Genomic DNA, 11183 nt, shown 5'->3' on the forward strand with positions numbered 1-11183 from the left:
CGACTGATAAAGAGCCTACACCGGGCTAAATATTAATATCGCCTTATTCTGGCTTGCTATCCGAAACGTTTACCTTAAGCTATACGTAGGTTTATAACGCTTAAAACAGCATGAGTCAAAACTTCGTCATCATCGGCTTGCCCTTATTGGCCGAGTCAATAATGCATTAAATCAAACAGTCAACTAAGCTTCCTCTAGCCTTTGCTTTTGGTGTTCAGATCGCTCCAAATAATCGCAACACTCTCTAACTGGATATGAACTTGTGCCGATTCATCAGTCAGTTTAAACATCTTAGTAATTCGTGGCTCATTCTTGTGTCTTAAAACTGCTGGCACCGTTCCTCTGGCCCCGATAAAGCGCCTCAATCGGGTTTTACAACATAATGCAGTCTCAACAGAGGATAAACTACCGTTGTAGCAGGTTAAGCAATATAATCTAATCTGGACAGAGGATAAACACTTTTGTAGCGGGTTTGACAACAAACTGTCATCTGAGTAGAGGAGATACCGACCTTGTAACAGAAGGACAATATAGTGCATTCTGATCAGAGAATGCTCCTTGTAGCAGATTGACAATATAATGAATTTAGAAAAATCTAACTTGTGACATATGCCATTAAGCAAGCAAACTCAAATTAACCATAGGATTATGAATTGCTTGACTCTTTAATATGTTGACTCTAAAATGTCTATCCATTGTTTGCTACTATGAGAAATGATGTTTCTTTGTAAAGGGAAGCGATCTGGTTTGGATATACATACAAGTACGAAATAAAAATAACAATGTGCATTGACGTATTTTTAAACTAAAATGCCATAACCGGTCTTTGCAAATGAATTTGAACAAGAACTAAGGGCATTATAATTAAACGACCCTTAATGATAGAGTTGATTATTTCAGCATCTTAGTCGAGTAATTGCGAGTTCGATAAATACAAACTGAATAATCTTAAACTGGATATTTGTATGCATTGCATGCATAAATTATTATATTACCTGCTTAACATGTCTACAAGTATTATTGATAAAAGTGATTGAATGCTATTATAAAGGTTTATACAGATTATAAGATTGCATTAAAAGCCATTTGATGAAACCCAAAACATATTCAAACTCAGCAGAAAAGCGATCAATCTGTTGGTTTAGTTTTGTATATGAATACAACTTGAGAAATGACATGTCATACCTGTTATGAACCACACTTTGAGTTTCGCAAACCTTAGATAAAACTACCTTTATTTGGTTATTTTTTATCAATTCAAATCTCATCCAAATTGGTTTAACGGTTTTAGGGCTGATTTCACTGCAAGAATAGGGATTTTTTTGATAAATGAATATATGGCGATAAGTAATTATATTTCCATTAAATCCTAAATATTGAGTATTTGCTTTGAAATGTAATCTTACATATTTTTCAATTTTAAGCCGGAGAATTTTATAAAATTAACATGTGAAAAACAGGACAATTGTATTTAGACACTGCCCCTACAACACATATTTTAATACGGTAGAATCAGTCTTTAAAACTATCCATGCCGAATCTATTGAACGAAACCAGTCGTACATTTTGTGAATTTAAAAAAAAATAATATCGCTTTCATTCGACAATATAGCTTGTGTATAGGCAGATGTGTAATCAGAAATACAGATCAGCGCTTGTAAAGAGTTCGAAATTAAACCTAAGATTTATCACTGAGCCAAATTATTTTGCCTTTTAAGCTTTCGTTTCTGAGCATGAACATATCTTTTATATATTGGATTTTATTACTGTTAACCATACCTTCGAAAAATAGATCAATTATGCCATGCCTTAACCGGTATGTTAATATTTGTGAACATTTGAATAGCCAAAGTACACAATCTCCGATTTATTTGTAAAGCTCGGTTATTTTTTGCGACAGATGAACAAAATGGAGAACTATTACTGATCATAGTTCAGAAATGGTACCGATCAGGCGATTGTTAAATTATTATCCATTTGAGTAATGATAAATGATATTCTATATTGATCATCTACTGTTTAAAAACGTCCATGCTTTGAAATTATGAGTAATACATGACTACAAAACTATATGAACATGCAGCGTAATCAAATGGTTCAAACATACTACGGACATTGCAGGAACAAGCACTGAAGCCAACAATGTTTACGTTGACTCTGTTATACGTTATATGGTTCAGAGGTAAAACCGTTTAGGCAGTTGGAGTTCAGACTGAAATGTATGCGACTGATTATTAATATGATACTCGTTTGAAACTTTCTTTTTAAATCACTGCAAAATAATTAAATTCCAATTCATAACCAAGACATGTTGTCGTGGTTTTTGTTTATACAAATGTAAATGAATAAGTAAAAAATAAACTATGTTTGATAAAAAGGCAAAGTACAATCAACATGGGTTGTGTATATGCATGCAAAATAATCTGACATTTGTTAGCTGCATTTATACATCTTGTAAGACCATTACGTGGACAGGTGAGCACACGCATAATCAGCATGTGTAGGTGATGATATTTGGGTCAGTCACCAAATTAAATTGTGTTATTTTGAATGGTTTTTCATTGTATTCGCTATCCTTGGTTGTATCTCCATAGAATTGAACGTTAATCTACACACACCTACTTAAAGTAGAGCCTAATGAGAGATACAGCGTCACAAAATTATAGTGATAAAGCCCTACCAATACATCAATAAGAAACAAACAGCGTCATACGTCTACAGAGACAAAGCCCAATCGAAAGCCTAACGACAGACACAAGCGTCATACGACATCTGTGACAAATCCCTACCAACAACTCAACGAAAGCCACACAACGACACACGCATTCTGTGACCAAGCCCTACCAAGAACTCAACGAGAGACACACAACGTCACTCGACTACTGTGACAAAGACCTATTAAGAGCTCAACGTGAGACACACAACGTCACTCGACTTCTGTGACAAATCCCTAGCAATAACTCAACGAGAGCCACGCAACGTCACTCGACGAGAGCTCAACGAGAGACACACAGCGTCATAGGACTGCAGTGACAAAACCCTACTAAAAGCTCAACGAGAAACACACAGCGTCACACGACTACCGTGACAAAGCCCTACTAAGAGCTCAACGAGAAACACACAGCGTCACACGACTACCGTGACAAAGCCCTACTAAGAGTTCAACGAGAGACACACAACGTCACACGACTACAGTGACAAAACCCTACTAAGAGCTCAACGATAGACACACAGCGTCACACGACTACAGTGACAAAGCCCTACTAAGAGTTCAACGAGAGAAACACAGCGTCACACGACTACAGTGACAAAGCCCTTCTAAGAGCTCAACCAGAGACACACAGCGTCACACGACTACCGTGACAAAGCCCCACTAAGAGTTCAACGAGAGACACACAACGTCACAGGACTACAGTGACAAAGCCCTACTCAGAGCTCAACGAGAGACACACAGCGTCACATGACTGCAGTGACAAAGCCCTAATAAGAGTTCAACGAGAGACACACAACGTCACACGACAACAGTGACAAAAGCCCTACTAAGAGTTCAACGAGAGACACACAGCGTCACACGACTACCGTGACAAAGCCCTACTAAGAGGTTAACGAGAGACACACAGCGTCACACGACTACCGTGACAAAGCCCTACTAAGAGGTTAACGAGAGACACACAGCGTCACACGACTACCGTGACAAAGCCCTACTAAGAGTTCAACGAGAGACACACAGCGTCACACGACTACCGTGACAAAGCCCTACTAAGAGCTCAACGAGAAACACACAACGTCACACGACTACAGTGTTAAAGCCATACCAAGAACTCAAGGAGAGAAACACAACGTCACACGACTACAGTGACAAAGCCACACCAAGAACTCAACGCGAGATACACAGCGTCACACGACTACCGTGACAAAGCCCTACTAAGAGGTTAACGAGAGATACACAGCGTCACACGACTACCGTGACAAAGCCCTACTAAGAGGTTAACGAGAGACACACAGCGTCACACGACTACCGTGACAAAGCCCTACTAAGAGTTCAACGAGAGACACACAGCGTCACACGACTACCGTGACAAAGCCCTACTAAGAGCTCAACGAGAAACACACAACGTCACACGACTACAGTGTTAAAGCCATACCAAGAACTCAAGGAGAGAAACACAACGTCACACGACTACAGTGACAAAGCCAAACCAAGAGCTCAACGCGATATACACAGCGTCACACGACTACCGTGACAAAGCCCTACCAAAAGTTCAACGAAAGACACAGAAAGTCACACGACTGCAGTGACAAAGCCATACCAAGAGCTCAACGCGATATACACAGCGTTACACGACTACCGTGACAAACCCCTACCAAAAGTTCAACGAAAGACACAGAAAGTCACACGACTGCAGTGACAAAACCTTTACAAGAGGTAAACGAGAGACACACAACGTCACTCGACTACAGTGACAAAGCACTACTAAGAGCTCAACGAGAGACACACAGCGTCACATGACTGCAGTGACAAAGCCCTAATAAGAGTTCAACGAGAGACACACAACGTCACACGACTACAATGACAAAAGCCCTACTAAGAGTTCAACGAGAGACACACAACGTCACACGACTACAGTGACAAAGCCCTACTAAGAGCTCAACGAGAAACACACAGCGTCACACGACTACCGTGACAAAGCCCTACTAAGAGTTCAACGAGAGACACACAGCGTCACACGACTACCGTGACAAAGCCCTACTAAGAGTTCAACGAGAGACACACAGCGTCACACGACTACCGTGACAAAGCCCTACTAAGAGCTCAACGAGAAACACACAACGTCACACGACTACAGTGTTAAAGCCATACCAAGAACTCAAGGAGAGAAACACAACGTCACACGACTACAGTGACAAAGCCACACCAAGAACTCAACGAGAGACACACAGCGTCACACGACTACCGTGACAAAGCCCTACTAAGAGTTCAACGAGAGACACACAGCGTCACACGACTACCGTGACAAAGCCCTACTAAGAGGTTAACGAGAGACACACAGCGTCACACGACTACCGTGACAAAGCCCTACTAAGAGTTCAACGAGAGACACACAGCGTCACACGACTACCGTGACAAAGCCCTACTAAGAGCTCAACGAGAAACACACAACGTCACACGACTACAGTGTTAAAGCCATACCAAGAACTCAAGGAGAGAAACACAACGTCACACGACTACAGTGACAAAGCCAAACCAAGAGCTCAACGCGATATACACAGCGTTACACGACTACCGTGACAAACCCCTACCAAAAGTTCAACGAAAGACACAGAAAGTCACACGACTGCAGTGACAAAACCTTTACAAGAGGTCAACGAGAGACACACAACGTCACTCGACTACAGTGACAAAGCACTACTAAGAGCTCAACGAGAGACACACAGCGTCACATGACTGCAGTGACAAAGCCCTAATAAGAGTTCAACGAGAGACACACAACGTCACACGACTACAGTGACAAAAGCCCTACTAAGAGTTCAACGAGAGACACACAACGTCACACGACTACAGTGACAAAGCCCTACTAAGAGCTCAACGAGAGACACACAGCGTCACATGACTGCAGTGACAAAGCCCTAATAAGAGTTCAACGAGAGACACACAACGTCACACGACTACAGTGACAAAAGCCCTACTAAGAGTTCAACGAGAGACACACAACGTCACACAACTACCGTGACAAAGCCCTACTAAGAGTTCAACGAGAGACACACAGCGTCACACGACTACGGTGTCAAAGCCATACCAAGAACTCAAGGAGAGAAACACAACGTCACACGACTACAGTGACAAAGCCACACCAAGAACTCAAGGAGAGACACACAACGTCACACGACTACAGTGACAAAGCCCTACTCAGAGCTCAACGAGAGACAAACAACGTCACACGACTACAGTGACAAAGCCCTACCAAGAGCTCAACGAGAGACAAACAACGTCACACGACTGCAGTGACTAAGCCATACCAAGAGCTCAACGCGATATACACAGCGTTACACGACTACCGTGACAAACCCCTACCAAAAGTTCAACGAAAGACACCGAAAGTCACACGACTGCAGTGACAAAACCCTAACAAGAGGTCAACGAGAGACACACAACGTCACTCGACTACAGTGACAAAGCCCTACCAAGAGTTCAACGCGAGACACACAAAGTCACACGACTGCAGTGACAAAGCCCTACCAAGAGTTCAACGAGAGACACACAAAGTTACACGACTACAGTGACAAAGCCCTACAAAGAGCTCAACGCGAGATACACATCGTCACACGACTGCAATGACAAAGCCCTTCTAAGTGCTCAATGTGAGACATACAGTGCCTCATCACTACAGTGACAAAGCCCTACTAAGAGCTCAACGTGAGACATAAAGCGTCACACGACGGCAGTGACAAAGCTCTACTAAGAGCTCAACGTGAGACATAAAGCGTCACACGACGGCAGTGACAAAGCTCTACTCAGAGCTCAACGTGTGACATACAGCGTCACGGGACTGCAGTGACAAAGATCTACTAAGGGATCGACACGAGAGAGAGAGAGAGACACTTAGCGTTATACGACTGCAGTGACAAAGCAATACCAAGAGCTCAACCAGAAACAAACAGCTTCACAGATGTGGGCATTTTGTATTAGGCTCACTTCTGTTTCGTTTTTGCTATAGATGAAATTATTCATTGTTCGAGCGTAAGGCTACAAATTCATTTATCAGCACTCTGCATATGAATTAGTTCAGGAGAATGTCATCTATTAGTGCATTTATTACCGACTAACGGGTTAATAGGTATATGTAAAGTACAGTCGTACCCCGTTGGCTCGAACTCCAAGGGACCAACGAAAATACCTCGAGCCTCGGAAAATTCGGCCCAATGTGGATTGTTTACCTTCAGTATAAAGAAATCAGTCCTTTTCATCTAGTTTGAGCCAACGAGGAATTCGAGCCAGGCGAATTCAAGCCAACGGGGTTCGACTGTAAAGTTGTTACTTTTCTTTCATATCCTGGCAAACGTCATCAGGATCCATGCAATACATGCATTAAAGATTGACTATTCAGATAAACAGATTGTAATTGTTTGTAAAAATATTGTACATGAACAATACATAAAATATTTAGCTACATGCCGAAGTAGATTTTGTTATTGTTGCATTTCTGCTGAAAAAAATGGCGATTTTACGAAATATATTCGGATATTCATTTCTGCGTGCTCTTGTTCCACCATATCAACTAATTCTGAATAAATTTGTAGAGTTTCATTCAAACATGATATCACATATTGATTAAAGGGAGAATAATTATTCACCGAAGGTCAACAGAAACTCTCTGCAAGGTAACCGAAGTCGTTCCTCTTAGATATAATGAAATTTAAGCGGAACAACTTAATTTACTTTGATACTTTATGATAATATAAGTTTCAATGCATTGTTTACATAAAACAGTTTAAATTACTGAGGTCAATTCTGCGTTCATACCTATCACGACACCAGTTGATCTTGAACAGATTTGTAGGGTTTCATTGTAACGCAGCACAATTAACTGATTAAAGGGAGAATAATGATTAACAAAGGGTATAAATTACAAACATAACATTATATCATTTACTTATTAAAGGGAGAATAATCATTTACCCAAGGTTTAAAGAAAATATGCATAATATAACAAAAGTCGTTCCTCTTAGATGTTTTAAAATTTAAGCGGAACAACTTAATTTACTTTGATACTTCATAATCATAAATATTTTAATGCGCTGTTTACATAAAACAATTGTATTTACTGAGGTCAATTCTGCGTTTACAAGTTTCACGACACCAGTGTTTAACGGATTTGTATGGTTTCATTGCATCAAAAGTAAATTATTAAGAAGAAATATTGATTAACAGAAGGTTTACATTAAAGTACTCGTTTCTCAATATCGGCTTTAATTTGGATGCAATCGTCACTATTATCTGTATTGTGTAATCTTTTCCACATTATTTAAATTACTCAAAAATAGGGCTATGGATCAGGATCTTCAACATTAATAAAACTTTATACAATAATACCAGTTATTTTCTGCAATGCCATTTGCAAAAATCAATGCGCGATGTTGAAAGACATGACAGGAAATAATGCGTTATTCAAACGTTAAGTTATACTCGTATACTTTATTTAAGGCCTGTATTTTTTTTAAATTTAACCTAAATTAACTGCAATTAAACAGTTTGATTTTGCTAAAAAATGCAAGAAGCATTTACCATTTCAGCGCGTTTATGAAACAGCTTAAAGGGATAATATTTGATATACTTAAATATATATAGATTTATAATGTTTGAACTAAAGGCAATGCGGTATGTCAGGTTTTGAAATGTATTTATGATACGCATTTCGTGGAACAAACGGTTCAGTCAATTGTTTGTATCTTTCACGCCTATGGCAGGTCCGGTATTTGATATACAATAGATGATTACAGCACCGCTCGTGAGGTTAATTGTTGGACAAAAAAAGATCATTCTTGGCTTGTCATTTACATTGAGGTATTAGTTATCATATTCATATCAACCGTATGGTTTATGTTTAAGATTGGACTTAGGGAAAGAATATTCTTTGATTTACTTTACCTTAAAAACACCAACCCTGTCAACGAAGGCATAGAACCAGCTTCAAAGGGTTCTTCTATATAGTGTCGTTATTCCTTTGTTTTGTGCTTACAGCAATTGTCTTCTTCGATGACTATGCTAATTGGCAGGTTATAATGTTTATAGATATTTGTTTTCTTTAACCTAGCATTTGTCCTTGAAACAAATTCGCACACGAAGCATTTACTACTAATTATTCATGCGTTTTATAATGTAATTTCCTAATAGAACATTTATCAGGAATACTATTATGACTTTACATGAGAAATGTCGGCGAACAGAAAATTATTAATACGTTCATAATTCTGCTGGAACAGTATATAGCTCAGTATTACCATTAAACAATCGTACATATTATATGCATGTAAACTTTTGTGCCCTTATGTGTGGTCACAGATTTCAACTTCATCGAAAGAAATTGAGATATCTTGTGACAAAAGCCGTTACGTGTTAAGGCGTTTGTTATTATTAACTGTCAGAAAAAGCATACACTGCACGTGTACATATAATAATTGTCTTAAAATGCCTCATCGTGCATGACTGTCGTGCTTTGCATGTCGGATGTTACCAATTTACAATAATTTTACGGATTTTCACCAGGCAAGCCAAAATAATAAGCAAAAAAATAATTTATATTTTACCTAAAAACCTGTAATAATTGAGATCCATCAGAATATTAATAATCCGATTAATTATTAAAAAGGGCTTTTGTCGTTATTTTGAGCCCATGAGTAATTGTCTAATCCATCTCGTTGTCACGTCTTATTAACACGTTATGTCCACGAGGTGCAATCTTGTTCATACCACTTATCTATATCGAGATCACGACATAGTTATGCCGTGGCCAGAGTAGGTAGAGACGGCTATCATTTCTATGGTTACACCGATTACTTCGGTAAGCTGCAGGGGTGATATTCTATGGTCCTAGCCTTAAAGTGGCTTTATGCTCTACACAACAGATACAGGAACCAATTACAATGTTGGTCAAGTGGACAATAGACGGTTTTGACTGTTTTATTTAAGTTTTAAATACATGTTTAAACATAACTACGCATGGTTAGACCTATTAAACAACAATCTTGACTAGTGTTCAGTTAGTAGACCATAGCAAGGGAAATAACCACATCTTTGGAACAAATTCCTACAATTCAGAGTTGTTAAAAAACATATCATGATCAGGCTTTGAGATGTAACGATTGACATCTCACTATGTAATAGTTCGGACTTTTTAAGGAAATTAATAGAAACCCTGGCAAAATTATTAACAGGTGTATATTATTTCCGCTTGGCTCCCGGAGATTTATTGACAGCTTGACATTATTTTTTTAAATTCAAGCCTTAAGAATTGGTTCAAATTTTTAAAATTAAGTGTCCAATTTTTTAACATGTTTTATAAGGATTTTCCCAACAGGGTACGTGTTGACCTTTTATCGCTTAAGGGTGTGTTTCCCTGCCAATGCATGGACTTTGTGGATATATTAAAAGCTTTCACCAAGGGATTGTTTAAATTCAAACCTCAACGAGCAAACTTTCTTTGAAAGTGATTATGATAATGATTGCAATGTCTTTAATACTTTGAACATGAACGATACAACTTAGGCCTAGCTTTCAATTACGGCGCATCGGGTTTAACACTGAATGCATGGTCGATAATAACTAAAATACAATTTTCATGGTTATTTATTTAGTGCGTACCATAGAATGAGTTATGCGGGATGGTATGTCTAAAGTAACAAATCAGTTAATACAGGCTAACAACCCTTATTTTGAAGAAAATGACATCACCAAATCGTCACCAAATATATGCTACGAAGACGCCAACAACTCCCCTGACTTGTTCCCCAATGGTTGAATAAACGTGATATCAATCACATTGATATTCAGTCCAAAAAGAAAACAGTGATATGGGCTATATTTTAAAGTAGCACTCAAACACAACGCCTCACTATATAATCTCACATCAGAACACCCACTTTACCTCAGGGACAATACATGTGGAAGATTCTGATTCATCTTTCTAGTCCAAAGTTCTTAGGTAAACAGTTACTCAGTACTGAAAATAGAGACCATTCCTACTTCAAAGGAGACTAAGTTGAGAAATTAGTACTGAGTTGACAATGACAACCAGATTGTACATTATCGTTAGCTGCAACTCTGCCTTCGACTGGAAAAGCAAAAAAAGCCAAAACACATTTAGAAAAAAACAACAATTTATACAAGTTGCTGACATGCAATATTTGGTGAGTTTTATATTATGTAAATATAATGTGTTGTTAGATATGCTAAATACAATTGGTATATCTCAGCAGCGCATAAAAACAACATACACAACGTATTACAGTAGTTTATGTTGTTTTATTTTATTTTTGATTACACTTAAGAAGGACGACCTTAATTATATTTCAATAGTTTCTGTAAACCTTTTGTAAATAATTATTATCCGTTTAATCAATACTTGTTATTAGGTAAAGATAAAATCCTTCAAATCCGTTTAAAATAAATTGATGTGGTGAAACTT

This window comes from Mya arenaria, chromosome 16, assembly GCF_026914265.1.
Source record: "Mya arenaria isolate MELC-2E11 chromosome 16, ASM2691426v1".
NCBI classification, from domain to species: Eukaryota; Metazoa; Mollusca; class Bivalvia; order Myida; family Myidae; genus Mya; species Mya arenaria.